We start from the raw sequence: 17,755 nt of genomic DNA, 5'->3' as shown, positions 1-17,755 counted from the left end.
ATGGGAGTGTTAGCAAGGAGTGTTATGGTGTCACATTTGAAAAACCCACGAGAGATACAAACTTTGAACGTGATCAGTGAGAAAAATATGATTTCACTCCCAAAGAAAAAACAACTTCACATTCTAGCTGAGGAGAGAGCCTTTTTTTGACTGCTGCAAGTGCATCATCGAGATGTGTACTCTTTCCATTGCAGTGATTTTGAAGTTCTGTCAGCAGTGGGACTAAAATTGGAAGCAAATGCACTTTCTTGTTCTGAAGAGCAACCGCACTCATAAGATGCTCACATGAAAGTCATGGGAGAAAAGAACACGCTCGGCACACTGAGTTGTTTACATCCACACATTTTGACAAAGGTGTGTGTCTTCGAACACTGACAGAATGCCACGTCGCTTGCACCGGCATGTCACATTTTAGCTGTCCTGGGATTGCTCATGTGACCCGTACCTTGTTCCAGCGGGCAGTTTGCAGAATATACTAAGAGTGTCATCATCCAAATCTGAATCAGATGCAGAGGTGACAAGCAGACTTGCACTGGGTACTTTCGTGGAAGTACAAGCAAAAGTACGAATCATTCAGAAATTTGAGAAGATTCTCATACTAGACAATTGCCATTTTGGTCACTTTGAAATCACCAAACCAGACATTTGCTAAAATTATGAAATTATAAACAAAAAGTACTAAATAAGCTAAAGCTAACAACAGCTGCATTTTTCCTGTAGACTATAGGCTTTTTTTCAGATTAGAATTACTGAATGACAACATTTTTAGGATTTAACACATTTACTGTTACTCATTCTTGGAGCAGACAAAAATTCTCATGAATAATGACAGGGGATGTCCTGCTTCTCTTGATTGTTAATTGTCCCTTGTTCCACTTCCTGCACGCTGCAGCTCTCCCTACTTTTCCCATCTAATAAATCAATAAGATCTCAATCCATCATGAAATCAGCAGGGACAGCGTGAGCAATGCAGAATAGCCTGTGTGTGTCATTAAAGCTCACAGCTATTTTTGAAATCAGCAAAATGTCTGCAGCCAACAAATAGTCAATGTTGTTCGGAATGATGTCATAAGAATGAAAACAATACTTTTGCATCCTCCCTTCTGTTGAACTTCCCAAATAAGAGCGTTAATGGCTACCTAATGCATATTCACGGCCTGAATACTGCAGCCCAATATGTTTTAATGAGCTTGTGGCTCCCTCGGCGAGTGACTACATTTCTAATTTGAGCCTCAGAGAGAAAAGGTGAGAGAAGCTCTTCTATTGCCAAAGCGGGAATGCTGCAAAGTGGAGAGCGGTGACTTTGAGACACCAGCTAAAAACATGCTGGCAGGAAATGAGCTTTGTTCATGTTTACACTCTAAACACACACTTGTTATGGGTCATTAGAAAGCTACCGTTTTTTTGGGGAGATTATGATAATGATCCAACATTGTTGCAGAAAATGAGCATTGGACTGTGCTTCTACTTCTTCCAGGTTATTTGCTGAGTGGGATAATTCCTTGGAGGACAATGAGGTCTGTCTGATGTAGTTTTATTATATTTAACCTTGCTGTCTGTTTTAATTAACAGCGGCTGGGATTGTGATCCAATTATGCATTTGCCAATTTAACTCCTTCATAAAAAAAAATAAAAAAAACTCTTGGTCCAGTCTATAATTAAAATATGAACAGAATCCATTTTACATTCTCTGGTTCACTGCCGAGGAACAAGCTTTCTTTCGGTTACATGCATCACAATCTAAAGTTGGAATTGGTCTTATGATTCCATGTAAAGTGCCTTTTGCATTCCTTGCCTCTCATTTTTATTTGTTTGCAAAAGGTAAGGTAATCAGGCAGCCTCCACCCCCTGCTCCCCAGGACATACTTGTCCAGTGCGTTATTCAACAGGCCAACAACATTTTAGACATTACTTCTTATGTGCTACACTCCCAATGCAAGCTCCTAAACTCAGGAAGGAGGTATAGGACTCTTCTCTGCAAATTAAACTGATATAAAAACTCATTCATACCGAAGGCTATCAGCTTGGTTAACAAACAATTAGAGGGAGGCAGACAGACAAGGAAGAGGACATAAGGGCAGTGTAGGGTGTGCACATGTTTGTAATGTATTGTCCAATGTGTGTAGAGTATATATTGTCCTGTACTGTATGTATTGTCCAATGTATGGTGTGTAGTGTATGTGATATGTATTGCTCAATGCATGTAGCAGCACGCAGGGCCTGTCCTCCGAGACAAGTTTCTCCTACGGGACACCAAATGAAAGTCAAATTCAAATCTAATGTCCTTTATTCTGCACAACTGTCAAGTCGATAAAATGCACATAGATTGTGTATAATCCATGTGAATTGTCCACAAGAAAAGTCAATCCGACTCCCGGTATTGAACAGTATCGCACAAGCACATCTTGGAAATTGATTACATTCAAGCCAGCTATGGAACCCTTCAATGTTGATTTGTGTTGTTTACCATATTCGTTGTGGTTTGTATTTTTGTGCCCAGTGCAAGTCTAGCACAAAGCGCAGTCTAACTGTGTGAATGGGTGGAATTTTCTTTCTTTTGGTATATGCCTAGACAGGCGCAGATAGAATGGGGAGTTTGCGCCATTGTGGGAGTGAACACAGCCGGATTGTTTCCCGGCCAGTGGAAGCAGCTCCCCTCATTACGTTTGAATTCAGCGCAGAAGACACACACAGTCATTGACATTGCTGAAGCAGAAGTACTGAAGACTCACTTTGGTTTATGCAGAAGAAGTGCGCAAAGTATGTTTATAAGGAACTGCGAGCAAACTTCCACAGGTGGATGATGTAAAGTTCATCACATATCACAGCTATGAATTGGGTGCTTGGAGACCACCTTCCACCCTGATCGTTGTGACACCCCCCACCCTTGCTTCGCTGTGCCGGGTGAGTAAAAAGATATAATAAAGGTGAGGATAATAATGATGCAGTCAAAAAAAATGAAAAAAAGATATATATATACTGTATATATATATATATATTTCTCCAGAATTCAGAGGGTTCGATTCATGATGTTAACACAGTGGCGGGCCGTGCATTTCAACCTTAGGCCTTCAGTGACGTCACATACATTAACACAATACAGGCTCGTCAAGCAGCACTTAATTTCAGGAGCATTTAAAACCATCAAGTATGCATTCACAATTAAGAGCAGGAAACTAAATTTACAGATATTGTCAAAAATAAAAAGATGATTTAAAAATACTAAATAAAATACCACCCAAATTACACTGTGTGATCTTAAACAAGTCTGTCCAATAAATTGCGCAATGTCGCAGTTTCATGTAAGACACCAACCACACAATAACAAAACTATTCTTTGAAAATAAAGTTAACAGATCATTTGCATTTTGAGAATAGACTATACAACAGCAAATACCGTATTTTCACGACCATTCGACGCACCGTATGGTTGGGCGCAGTCTCATTAATGGGTGCTATTTCTGTATTTTACACATAGACAAAACGCACTGTATTATTGGGCGCAATTTTAAAGTGGTAAAACATACGCCAGCTTAAACATACGGCATGCATGCGCGCACGCTAAAAACACGTTAGCTTGAAGCATACGGTAGCATGCCAAGATATACAGATACAAGCTAAAAACACGTTTTTAAAAAGGCAACGGAAAACTGAGTTCCGTTGTATTTTATTTAGCCATCGTACAATGTACTCACGTTTTTCGATCAATCATCACCCAGAAATTCATCAAAGTCCTCATCCTCTGTATCAGAATTGAACAATTGTGCAAGTACCGGTAGTCCATCAAAAACGCCGTGTTCCCTCTTGTTGTCAGTCACTCTCATTGCCATGTGGCTCCACAGAAATGATGCCGGCTTTGCCAAAAACTCGAACAACAGTGCAAGCAGACACGTTCGTCCAAGCAGCCACAATCCATTCGCAAATTGTGGCGTAACTCGCCCGGCGCTGCCTCTCACTCTTTGTAAAGTTGTGTTTGCCATCGATCATTCATTGTTCCCATGCCGTTCGCAACTTTACTTTGAACGCCCGGTTGATGCCGATGTCCAGCGGTTGGAGTTCTTTAGTCAAGCCTCCGGGAATAACGGCAAGCTCATCGTTCATTTGAGTGTTCAGATTTGCTGTGAGATGGGCACGCATGCCAAAAGCATAACCGATGGCTTGAAGTTTGAACTGAGCTTCGTAGGCGTGTCTCTTTGTAGAATTTATTTTCGGGGGTTCTTAGAAACCAAAACCGAAGTTGTTTTGCAACAATGCACATAGCCACACTCTATACAGGTGTTGGTACCTGCTTGGGGCGTACCTTTAGCGTCCACTTACACGCCCACCCTTCACCCATTGGCGGACTTCTTCCCCGCATGCCTGTCCTCACTCACATCTGCCTTTTCTCTCTCTCGCTCTCCATATGTGTATATATATATATACACGCCCACTCTTCACTGATTGGCCGACTTCTTTGCCGCATGCCTGTCCACAGTCACTTCCGCCTTTTCTCTATATAAACAGCGTGTCGGCTGTCAGTCAGGTTTTGGAACTCAGCGCATAGACAAGACGCTCCGCATCATAAGGCGTCCTGTCCATTTTGGAGAAAATTTTAGACTTTTAATGGTGCATTATAGTCGTGAAAATACGGTAACTGAAAATGTTGAGCAGCTGAGATTGAACAAACTTTAGTGCACGAAGGTGACTACAATGTGCCATTATAAATTGCAGGTGAGCAGATTTATTTCATACATTTTTGTCTCTTTGTTATTTTATTTCGTTACCATTAATTTAATATTAACGAAATAAAATGACAATAAGAAATGTAAAATAAAAATTATTTACTCACCAATGTAGTGCCTGCTCACTGAGCTGCACATCTACGCGAGTCTCCCCAAACGTTTTTAAACGCACCGTAGTTTGTAAGTGCCCAGCCGTGCTCTGATGTTTCCTTGCTGCCTTGGTAAAACAACTTAAATTCGTATACCCAGTATGGCTCCAAACACCAAATCGGTCAGTTGCGAACAATAGGCATTCCCAGCAGTACAATCTGCAGCGTTTCTCAGAGGCTGTGAGCCACGGGTACCATTCATAATTGCTCGTCTGAAAATGACGGACAAACCCTTTTCCTTGCTGGGACAGGCTAGCGCAGGAGTTGGGCGACCTCTTCACACAATATCCAGCTTTTCGTGGAAGGTCCGTCTTTAAAATTGTGTGGAAAGTAGTTCTGCAACCAGATCAACATCTTCTCCATTTTGTGTTAAAATGCAGTCATAGCTCCCTCTAGCAGGCGCTAATCCACTCACCGAGCGCGCACATACAATCTCGACGTAAGCCCTTCTAGCTGGCCCTGGTCTGCAGACTTGTGATCTGATTGGCTATTGCAAGCTGACTGTGCCGTTCACTGACAGCGCACAGGGGCCTGATCTGTTTAATCTGAAGGCCCTGAGCAACTTTAATTTACCTGGCAACACAAGCTAGCTGAAATATGATTGGTTAAAAACTCTACCATAATAAATAAGTTATTTATCGAGTGGCTTTCAATGTTATTTAAAATAACACCAACACACTTATAAGCGGAACGCAGACCCTCGTTCAAATTCACCAAAATCGCGTTACACCAAAATTTAGAAGCGGTTTCACCTGGTCTAAAGTGTAGTCTACTTTCTGTGACCAAATTTTTACCTTTTAGCTTGATCTGAATCACCTTTTAGAAGAAATGAAAACAACCACTTTTGTGGCTTTCAACTTGGATGGCCGTTCATTTGAAGATTTCTGCAAAGTCTGTTTTTGATAGCTCTGTGGTGACTGTGCTGATGAAGCATATGGTAGAGATGCTCCACAAGGGCTTAGACTTGAATCTATAGCTGCATTTCATCCAGGTTTATTCCACACTGCATCTCTGCGACATAAGTTTACTTGCCCTTGGCTTCGCATCAGGAAGCATCAGCCTCATCTGCTCTGAGCAATAAAAGGGAACAATTTGGAACAAAGCGAAAGGCTTCTAACTAAAATACACCAAATGTGATGTCCTGAAAAGTGACATAAGAGCAGGCTTGTAAGAAGAAAAAAAACAAAAAGGCACAGGTCCAAATTTACTTAAGGCACTTTGTCCATGTAATTATTTTTAAAACGGCAGCAGTGCACACGCAACTGACTATGATGGCCTACTCTCACAGTGGTAACTTTGAACAAGCACTATAACTGAAGTACAAATACAAATGTTTTTGGGATATATACTGTATATACAGTATATATATACAGTACATGCGCTCACCACGGTGGTTCAGTGGTGAGCACGTTGACCTCACAGTGCAGAGGTACCGGGTTCAATTCCAGCTCCGGCCTCCCTGTGTGGATTTTGCATGTTCTCTCCGGGCCCGCGTGGGTTTTCTCCGGGTACTCCGGTTTCCTCCCACATTCCAAAAACATGCATGGCAGGCTGATTGAACACTCTAAATTGTTCATAGGTGCGAGTGTGAGCGTGTGAATGGTTATTCGTCTGTGTGTGCCCTGTGATTGGCTGGCAACCGGTTCAGGGTGTCCTCCGCCTACTGCCTGAAGACAGCTGGAATAGGCTCCAGCACCCCCCGCGACCCTAGTGAGGATCAAGCGGTTCGGAAAATGGATGGATGGATGGATCTAATTAAAAATGCAACTGTCATAATTAACTCAAATTCACAAAAAAATAATCGTGATTACTCAAGCATTTTTGATCATTTCTGAATTTCCTTTGATATTTTTTTGTCCTATTTTTCCCCATTTTAATGCTCTCATCAACATGGAATCATGAATTAGTTTTCTTTGCCGTCCTAACTGTCCGTTGAAGTCGGATTTTGTCCTTTTTTGTGGCGGCCCCAAATCAAACCGTGATGGAAGAACGCAGGATTGATTCGATGACTGCCGTGTAGAACTGTCGTAGCACCTCTGAGACAGACAGACAGACAGACAGACACACACACACACACACACACACACACACGACGGGTTTCCTCCCACATTCCGAAAACATGAGCTGTCGGTTAATTGTTAACTCAAAATTGTCCCTTTGTGTGATTATGAGCGCAAATGGTTGTTAGTCTATATGTGCCCTGCGATCGGCTGACGACCAGTTCAGAGTGTCCCCCGCCTCATGACCAAAGACAGCTGGGATTAGGCTCCAACACGCCCCACGACCCTTGTGAGGATAAGCGGCTCGAAATAGATGAAGATATCATTCTTCATATTGAAGTTACCATTGAAGGGAAGAAAAATCAAGAGAATGACAACTTTCTTCTTCATCTTTTGCTCCATTGTTCCATTTGAAATATTTGCTGAACATAGTGGCGTTGGTGGAGCGTTACATAATTTGTTAGCACTTAACATAGAAATCACGAACATTTGAGAAAGGATTTTCTTTCCCTCACAGGTTAAGATTCTTTTTTTTTTGCTTTGTTTTATATTATTTGTCAGGAGGAGGAGTATAACCTTTTAAAACATGAGTCATATTTCTAGTCAGATGGAGATGTGTGGTGGAGATTTGCCAGTTTGGACCAGTGAGTCGCAGTAGCAGCTGAGCATATTTGTGTTTCTGTTTGTCAGAGATCTATTGCTCATTTTACTTCTGGCCACATTTTTGTTTCCTTCGCTACTTCTTTTTCTCCATATTTGTGACAAACACACACGTGTTCTCTTTGCATTTAGTGCCATGCGTATTATAGCGTGGACCAAAAGCTACCGTAGATCATAAAATGTATACAGAATAAGGCTATAATAGAATGCACAGTGGTATTTCAAGCAGCACTCACGACAGGTGTTAGAGGTAGAGATGAAGTAGTTATTGGCAAACTGTTTTATGTTTACAATCGACACTCTGAAAGTTTATTTGTGAGAAGAAGAAAAACAACCGATGTGGCGTGCTGTCCAACCAAGACACGTTGGTTGGACAGCACGCCACAAAGCAATATTCATCTGAAACAATTTAACACAAGCCTAACGGGACTCGTGTCAGTCATACTACTATGAAAACTAAAAAACGTAAATGGAACATTCTCAAAACAGCGACAGGAGTTTCAAAATAAGAGTGTCAAGCAGAAATGGTCTACTAGCAATTTAATAACACTAATAAACAAACAAACATTTCTAGGTGTTTTTTATTCGCACTGATCCACCCCTCTTAATTACGGTAACTATTCCTCGCCTCAGTGTCACACAGTCGCGCAAACACTAAAGGGGGACGATCACTAGCTCACACAGGCTCTTTACTGTCCGTGCATAATTAGAGCAACAACTTAGGCATAGTTTTCTGTCATGGTTGAAAATATGACTGTACATAGTGAATATTGCACTGAAGCTCCATCATTAATTGAGTCAAAATCACAATTTCCAAATACTTTCAGGCCTCCATCCCAAATATGTTTCCTTGTTGAATGGATGACACAGCTTTAACAAACGAACTCCCTGGGGTTTTTTTCCGCACCTATCCCACTGAGCGGCAAACAATTGTGAGTGTCTTCAAAGGCAGCAAATGTTGCGTTCTCCTCAGGGTTCGTTGCAAATGACCGTGATATGGTCGCCAGACGTTCGCCTGTAAATGATAGTAGTGGTGATGGATAGTAGTGCTCAGCGTGAATAATGGCCCATCGGAATGTGCATGAGTTTGAACATGTATGTGAAGATTCTCGGGGCAGGTTCTCATTTGAGTTCAGGTTTTCAAGTAAGTTATGTGTTTAAAAGTAGAGTTTCAAAGTAGGGTATCAAAGTAGTGTAAGGGTTTCAATTCAGGGTTACCAAGTAGGGTTAGGGTTTAAAAAGATAGGGTTTCATAGGAGGGTATAGTAAGTTCAGATGTCAACATTTCTGGGTCATTAAGTCTTTGTTCCATTTCTGAATGTCCTCACACGCAGTGAGGTGTTAAAAATGTTCACTTGTGTCGAGATTGTAATTGTAATTTCATGATAGCCACAATGTCATCGGTTCTCTGTCCGGTCAATTTTTCAGGCCTCAGCTAAGGAGATTGGAAAACATAGCTGCATCGGAAACAGAAAAACAGAACAGAAAAAGCAAACAACAATTAACATGAGTCGGTCTGCTAGGGCGGTGGTCTCCAACCTTTTCTTTGTGTCAAGGACCAGTCGAGACAAGTACATGCGCTTTGCGGACCGGCAACCATTTTTTTCATTGCTTTTAAAATGACGGTCATAAAGCACTGGTACTGACAGCAAAGACAATTATAGAATAATTGAAAATGTAATTAACAGAGATTTTTTTTCCATTGACTTCAGACACATGGAGAAGAAAATAAAATCACACAGTGAATTAAGAAGCAATGGACTAATCAGGAATAAATTCGCCTTATAATGTAAACATAATAATAGTGAAGTTATGATCCTCTCTTTGCCGTTAGCATCATCGCTACTTGCAAATGTGACTGATCAAAAGATGACACGATTGATTGCTGCTTTCATCCGGTGGATGCCAGCTGGTTATTAGCGACTATACTGCTAATGTTTATGGGGGCAGGCTGTGCAAAGTGCTCGCTTTTTCATGCTTTCCACTTGACCACTTGACTGCTACCTGTTCAAATAATTCAAAGGGTTTCTTGTATTGCCTTGTTTTTGACGACATAGCTTCTTCCTCCACGCCGGATCGGTGGTAGGTGATCCTTGTGCTAGGCTTTCCATTTCAAATTCACCTGATCTTCCCAAAGTCAACATTCAAAAGAAGAAACATAAATCATGTGCTCAAAAACAATCGACACGTCAGATTCCCCTTTGCATGGGCCTTGCTTCTGATCTGAGGCTGTTCAAGTTTATTACTCTTTGGCACATCCGTTCTGCTACTGGATGGGATTGCAAAAAAGATTAAAAGGATCTTAATTGATGCTGTGGTCAGCCTGGATCTTTAGTGCCGTATAATATTGATGGATTAACCCTGAATCATCTCATGCTGTGTGACTATTGTGTGCAGGACTTGTAAACACCACACACAAAAGGTTATATTAGGTCGTTGTCTATTTCAAGACAAATGAATTTGTTGTATTCATTAGTTTAGCTTCTTTATCTTCTGACCGTGTCTTTAAAGAAACACCTTTATCACTCCCAACTTCAACTCCTCACCGAGCAGTGGTTTAAAAGTGAATCACTTCTCACCCTAGTTTGCTTCACTTGCTTCTACTCCTTGCTATGACCTCAGATTCAAATGCCAAGTTACAACCAGAGTTGTGCGTTTCACCAGATCACAAAACAACCCAAAAACATGCAATTGAGCCTTATACCTGTACATCTTAACCATGATTGTTATTCTTCAGTAAGATTGACAAGCTAGTACTTTATACAACGCATATATATTTCATGGTTTTGGCATATCAGATATTGCAGTATTATGACAGCAATATACTGTACAGTCCTCATCTTAGAACGTCTAAAAGTGCGTGTCTGTGAGACCCCGAGCCCAATTGATGCCACCCAATTTCCGTGCCATTGATATTCATGGCGATGATGAGCCCGAAGAAGGGGATTTATGCGGGAAACGCAGAGGGAGACAAATTTGTCAGACGAGAAAGCCTGACGAGGGTGCCCTTGGCCTGTCCCCTTTCGTGGACTTCTGCACGTTGCCAAGCGCGTGCACAGGCTCACTTCTAGGGGCAATTTGTCATAGTCTCAATCCGTCTCTATGCTGATGAAGCTCCGAAAGACCAAAATATCAGTGGGTGCTCATGACTCTGTAACTGTGAATTGGAAACACGCATTTGGGATCATTTTTATCCAACCATGCACATTTCTCAATGGAAAAAAAAAATCTGGTTTGAGACACAAGGGACATGTCAAATACCGATATTGTCAGAGGTCTGTTTTATTTACTCCGCAGTCAGCTTTTGAAGCAGGTCAGATGTTACTTGCAAAGGCCACGTGGCATTTGCATATGGTTCTTTGACACATATACTGCACTCTGGAGCAAATGGAATCAATTCCATCCTTCTTATGGAGACCGCTCTATCTGGGTCACAGAAAGCGGCAGACTGGTGATGGCAAGAGACATCATTACTTGACTTGTCTCACAAAACGCTCCCACTTTTCGGCGTTCTCTGTGCAAATTGTCCCCCTTTTTTCAAAGGCTTTGATTTGGAAGGACGAGGTGCACAAAGTAGAGCAGTGAAGCAAGCGCAACCTCTGGCCTCATCCAGGGATCGGTTTTGTCCACATCTAACTGTGGCTCCATCACATTGTTTGATGTGAAGTGGTTTGAAAGAACTCTGAACAGAGGTCGTGGGGGTAGGCTACAGAGTATGTCTGTTATCCAAGAGATTGCAGTATGAATGGCAGCACAGTTTGCACAGGAAATACCACACTGGGGCAGATGGAAAGCTGTGACTGATCACTCATGTATTGCTTGGCACGTCGCAGATCCCTGCAATTGTCATGAAGCGAGTGACTGGCAAGAAAGGGAAGTCAAGGGGAAACCCCGCATTGCAGAATGGAAAAGTGAAGAAAAAAATGGACAAATCATACACTTGACAATTTATTAGGTCCGACTGAATCGAGTGAGTCATTAGAAGATACACAACACAAGGCTCCAGACAAACTTTTTTTTTTTTTTTTACTCGAAGCACAATATCCCCGAAGTAAAAATTTTAAAGGCGCATACTGTTAATTGTCAAGCAATTTAAATCATCACATTTTGCTCCCTTTTCATTGTATACTTGCCCAAAGCTACAATATTGTCCATTGACATTTTACTGACAAGTTTAATAATCCCGAAATAAAAGTTTAACAGCCTAAATGTTCAAAATGTCAGTGCAATGTTTATGTATGATCACCGAGTTTAACACGTGCCACATGTGGTGGCTCAACTGAATCCCTTTTCACCTGACTTCGGTGCAGGCAGTGTTTGTTCAATTCCCACTGAAAGACGGTGTGAATGTGAGAGTGAATGGTTGTCGGTCTCGACTGTATACGTGCTCTGCAACTGACTGGCGACCAGTCCAGTCCCTACTAGAAGTTTACTGCGGAGAATGTGGCATGGCACCGATCCTTGTCTTGGCGATTGTTCCTCATTAGAGTTATGCACGGTCTGACATTTCAGACTTTTTGGGCAATGACCCTGTCATGAATGCAACTGGTCTCATATATTCATGATCTAATATAATGACAAAATATGAACACTCAAACTAAACTAAGCTACATTCGCAAGAGCTATGTACTGGCTAACACTAGTTTCTGTCAGGTTCATCTTGCTGCCTTAATGTTTCCAGTCTAATTTGACCATTCTGCAGTAATCACAAGCAACGATTTTTTTAATGCTCTTCTAATGTGTGGACAAAAGTGTTGAACACATGAAAATACAACTATGCACTGAAAAATAATTCGTAAATGGACCAAGACAAAGAAAGAGAGCCCAAATTCTTCAAGAACATGTGCATGCATGTGTAAAATGTGCAACATAATTGTCAGTAAACAGCATCATATTTTTTGCTAATAATATTCCTCGTCACATTCCTTTGATTTTTGACTTTTTAAATTTGATGGGCACATTGCTGCAAAAGAAAACAAAAATGTGATTTCATTTTCTTATTAATTTATTGAGACCTAATCTTAGCAGTGTTACAACTGTGGGCGGACTCTTGTCTGTCAGATATCCGGTAAATTGTCCGATTTGAAGAAAGAAGAGGAACTTTTAGTCTCAGATGTGCTTTCTTTTGCTTTCCAAGTATTTGTTGAATTATTCTTTTTTTTTTTTGTTTTTGTGCATTTGTCAGAAAGGCAGAAAAATGAGGATGATGAAGGAAAGCACACAACCATGGCGGTCTTTGTCATTGGGAGAGAGGATTCTTTGCACCCACCCAAAGACGTAAAGATTGTCATTGACGGAACGCTTGGAGTTAAATGCTTTTCGTTCTTTTGTTTATGAATGCTTTTGAATGTTGTCCTTATAATTATGCTCTGTATACGGTAAATAAAGCTGTTGCCTTGCTATTATTACAATTGTACTTATTTATTTGTTATTATTGTATTTCATTGTGGATCGGTTCCCGCACAGTGATGGTGTGGATGTGGGTGTGAGTGGTTGTTCGTCTCTATATGTTCCCTTCAACTGACTGGGAACTAGTTCAGGGGATTATTCACCTTTTGCCCGTAGTAGACTGGCATCGGCTCCAGCACGCCCCGCGACCCTATTCAGGATAAGCGCTGTTGAAAATCGATGGTTATATTGTGCATTTGCAGCAGTAACATAAAACCTCAATCCCCTCACTCACATCGCAAACTCAGACACATCGCGGAATTCTGATATGATGCTCTTGACATTACGTGATGTCACCACACAATATCACTTTTATTCCCCGTGCCAAGTTTAGCTGTTTTTATTGTTATGGTTTTAAAGAGTAAGAGTACATTTGTGGGTGAGTTGAGACACGAGTTGAAATTTACTGTGGCACAGCGGGCTTGCAGTTCAGCTCCATGATCACCATGATGAGAGAGAGAGAGACTGTACACTATTGTATTGAATAAAATTGTATTTATGGCTATGAATGCATACTAACTTGTGCAGTACTGGGAAGGAGGCCAGCATTATATTTACAGGATTGTTTTACCAATGCCAGGATTATCATAATCACTAGAACACTAGAAAGTGAAGCACAGACCGCTACCAAGGCTAAAGGGTTGGAAAACTGGCTTTGCATTCAGGTGTGTTTGTGCATCTGTTTATTTGCTGGCAGGCTACTCCCCGGTTCATGAGTTTGACAAATAGACAGGAGTGTCATATTGATTGCGGGGCTTAAACACTTTTGGACACACCATTTGGAATTGTGATTCAACTCTTTTTGAAAATGTATCCTCACTTCGATCCAGAATCTCAGTACCGCCCTTCATAAAGCTTTGTGAAATTTGATTTTGCAGGGTGTTTTTCCCCTATTTACTGGTTTAGAATGTCAAAATTTGTGCTGATTAAAAAAAGTGGGCATTAAAAAAAACTGGTGGTGGCACCAGATGTTTGCCGAGTACTGTCTGTCCAAAACTGTATTTGCAAAAGCAATAACGGTTTTCAGTGATACTTGGAGGACTTAACTCAACAGGAAATAGGGCAGATACGTCTTACATCATCCTGTATTTAGAAAACATGTCTTCTGTGTTTAACCTGTCAGAATTGTGAACTCTCTATACTTCTTATCCACATTAATGTCATGCGTGACGCACATATGGACAAACAAGCATTCACACTCACAATCACACTTTTAGATACTGTATATATATATTTTTTTGTTTGTTTGGCATGTGGAAGGAAGCCCGAGAGAAAACTCATGCAAACACAGGAAGTACATAGAAACTGCCTGCAGTTAGGCAGGAGCCTGGGCTTGAAACCCACTCCAAAAAAAAAAAAAAAAAGACTATTTGGATCAAAAGCAGAACCCCACAACCCGTCATGGTTTTTGTCGCGCGTAAAAATGGCAGTTGTTTACACTTTGCTGCACCGACTTCTCCCCATGAGGCAGCCGGATCTGTTTCCAGTCAGACCTATCACATGTACTTCTCTTTGAATGTGTGATGGATGGGTGGCGGTTTATGATCCGACAGCTTGACTGAAGAAGTTCACCTCACACCTGCCGCATGGTGTCCTTTTACCTGCGTCGTGGGGAGAATTAACCCCAGGTGCAGCTTTGATGCAGGTTGTTTTGTCACATTCACACATGCCACATCAGCTGTTTAACCACTTCCCCTTTGTTAGTAAACATATTAACTAATGACGGAAATGTTTTGTACACCCTCAAAGCAAGACAGATGGTATCAGATGGCCGTAAAAGTTGTTGGGAATATGTGTTTTAAATGGCGCATCATCTGCCCTATGGATGGAACTTTGTCGGAATTTGAACACCCTGTCACACAAGTTCATTGCTTTCATGAAGAACAAAAAAAAAAAAGTGAGCAAATGGCGTAAGTAAAATGTTTGGGTTTTATCTGAATAAAACATCAGCAAAGGATTTCATCATGGTTTGACGCAATATGCAAATACACAATAATACAAATAAAGTTCTCTCTCGATGTAACAGATTTAGATGCAGTATTACTGTTTAAAAAAACTAAAAAAAAAAAAAAAAACAAGCGCTTGTGGGAAAAGTCATTAAGATTTCTTCGATTGAGGTATTTCCAGGAATAACAAAAAGTGGGTCATGGGATTATTTGCAAGTGTTTTCCCAACCACCGCATTCTTAATCTTGAGAACCCTGCAGGATTGAATGGAGAATAGACCCGCACGCTAAAAACATGTAAAGATGTTTTAAAAAGCCACAGTCAGCCGCAAAGGATGATGAGAAACACATTTTCTAAGCTGTTTAGGTTCTGCCTCTCTCTGCACCTTTCTCGACTCTGTTGCGGAAGCCGAAAGGTCGTTAGCTCGTATGTCACACTTCGACAGCCCCGCTCTCTTGTTTCAGCAACAAGATCCACAGACTGTGGTCGCCGGTGGTCATCCTCCAGAAATGCATAGCTATCAGCCTCGAGTCAAAACCAATCAGCGTGTCATATGAAAAGAAAAAGTCCATGAAAAGCCTTGTAGGAATGACTGCCACCTTATTTGATGGCATGCGTTTATTTAGGCTGCCATGGCGATGAGCGAGTGGCTAAGGACTCTAAGCAGTGTTTAGTATCAAATAAAAATCATTTGCTACATTCTTCATGCCATCAGGCGCCGGTGGCGTCAACAAGTCCAAGGTGGAAGTGGACAATGTGGCCCTTAAGTGTGGCCGAGCCAAATTTATTTTCCATACATAACCGGAACTGTAGGTTCATTTGAATGCATTTTGGACATTAGCTCAACAACAACCGGAAGGAGAGCAGAGCCGCATTTGCATTCGCTACTTGGAGTACTTAAGGTGAATCACCGATGCCGAGACCACACGCCGCCTCATCCCACTGAAATCACCTTCATGTGCATCGGTGTTCATCCTCTGGACACAAACAGTTACCTCAATCTGACGTTTTTTCTCTCTGCTGCTGTTGGATTGTGACAAGCCTACCTGAGCTATCTGGGCCATGGAAAACCTTCGTGAGGCACTGTTTACTCCGCTGGCTCCTCGAATCATCACAATGAGGAGAAGCGATGCAGCCTTCCCCTTTGCTTGGAGCCTATTATGCATTTGGAGTCACACTTGTTTTTATCTATTATATTGTTTGTTGGATAGCTGTGTGATCATACACAGACTGATGATAAGCATTCGGGACAGGTTTATCTGGTCAACCTGTTACCTGAGGCTCAGTCTGTGTTTGGTTCAAACACAGTCTATGTGGTTTGCTTTCCATTCTGGACAAAACACGCACATGGACGCACGATCGGGGGTGGAAGGCAGTACCCATCAACAACAGCCAATTTTATATCATCCCTGAGTGGGAACTCTTCTTTCAGTTTAAATGTCCTTTGCTCACGCCGATCTCCATGCCATGTCCATTGCGCGGCTCGCTTTGCACTTAATTTAAAGGGAATGAGGGGAGCTGCTTCGATTGGCCGGGAGTTGGCTATGTTCTCTCCAACAACGGCCCACAATGACGCAAACGCCGTTTGTCTCGTAAAATACTAAAAGACAGAAAACGACACCCATACACACAGTGATACTGCGCTTTGCACTAGACTTTCAAAATAGCGCCCCAAATGTGAAGACGTTTGCCATTTTCTTGTCATTTATTTCCAAGTAGATTCTCATACAGGAGGATCAGATGGTTGATTTTAAAGCAAATGGACTGCATGCTTGAGCCTGTACTTATATTTTCAACACAAGAGTGGTTACCAACCTCATGATCGACAATCATGTCAGACAACAGGGCAAAGCTCTACCATAACTTCAAAAATAAAGACCCAGAAATCCAGAAATTGTTGAACGCAAATGTTACAATTGACCAGCAAGTATGGACATAAAAACGAGAAATGTACAGTATTGACAAATGCGCATGAATATAAACGTGTGCCTCAATTCATTGTGGTGGGCGTTAGCCAGAAGTTCAAGCAGTGCAGTTAGCTTCATATTTCACACGATAGTTCATATGGTGTCACACAGCAGCAAAGTGGCTGTCAGATATTAAAACACGCCTTTGACCTTTACAGCACAAGAAAATAGAAAAGTGAGATTGCTCACTGAGCCTCAGATTAATGCCTTATTTATATCGTGACAAAAATGCTTTGCTCACCAACACGCAAATAATTCCTTGGACGACGACGACTCGACTCAGTCCTTGCATCACAATACCGACCCAAACTACAACTTGATGGTATTGTTTTATCGATGAGATTTGCTATGGCCACCTTACGCAATTCTGCATTGGCTTTGAGTTTAGCCAAAAATGTTTGGCGTGAAATGCCACTAAGCTTTCAGCTGTGGTTTCATTATTTATCACGCAAAAGGTGCTTGTGGCTGCATCGTCAGCTAAACTTGCTGGGGCTTATGTTGCACTCATGCTTGCAATTGCTCAAAATGTTGAGGGAGCAGCTGCTTGGTGACAAGGTAGAGAATGTGGCTTCACACTCATATGAACAAGAACAAGGAACACAAACACCTCTTCACCATTATCCAAAGTAAAATTGTATTTTCTTTTTCGACAACCTGTTACGGCGCTGACGTTTTTGCTGCTCGCTAAGTATTCTTCCACTAAATGTAATGGCCTCTATGCTGGATTGCAAGTATCAGAGGCACAGCGTCTACCAAATAGGGGATCTGAACGTGTCAACGGATTTTAGGCAGAAGCCTTGCTAACCTTTCCTGATTTCAGACCAGGTTGATTCGGTTTTTGGATTGTCAAGTTGCCATGACCAC

The 17,755-nt window shown here is 41.6% G+C and overlaps 1 long non-coding RNA gene across 3 annotated transcripts in view; it reads left to right on the top strand.

The window, feature by feature from the left end:
• LOC147211355 (uncharacterized) overlaps positions 1–12,897 on the top strand; it is a 148,953-nt gene extending 136,056 nt beyond the window's left edge. For all 3 annotated transcript variants that reach the window (XR_015102547.1, XR_015102545.1, XR_015102543.1), the window contains one exon: positions 12,716–12,897. This is a non-coding gene — a long non-coding RNA (uncharacterized LOC147211355). The remainder of the gene's footprint in view (positions 1–12,715) is intronic.
• The last annotated feature ends 4,858 nt before the right edge of the window (positions 12,898–17,755 follow it).

This window comes from Hippocampus guttulatus, chromosome 1 (assembly GCF_054856545.1).
Source record: "Hippocampus guttulatus isolate MCC_2025c chromosome 1, RoL_Hgut_1.0, whole genome shotgun sequence".
Classification (NCBI taxonomy): domain Eukaryota; kingdom Metazoa; phylum Chordata; class Actinopteri; order Syngnathiformes; family Syngnathidae; genus Hippocampus; species Hippocampus guttulatus.
This window is presented reverse-complemented; position numbering and strand designations above follow the sequence as displayed.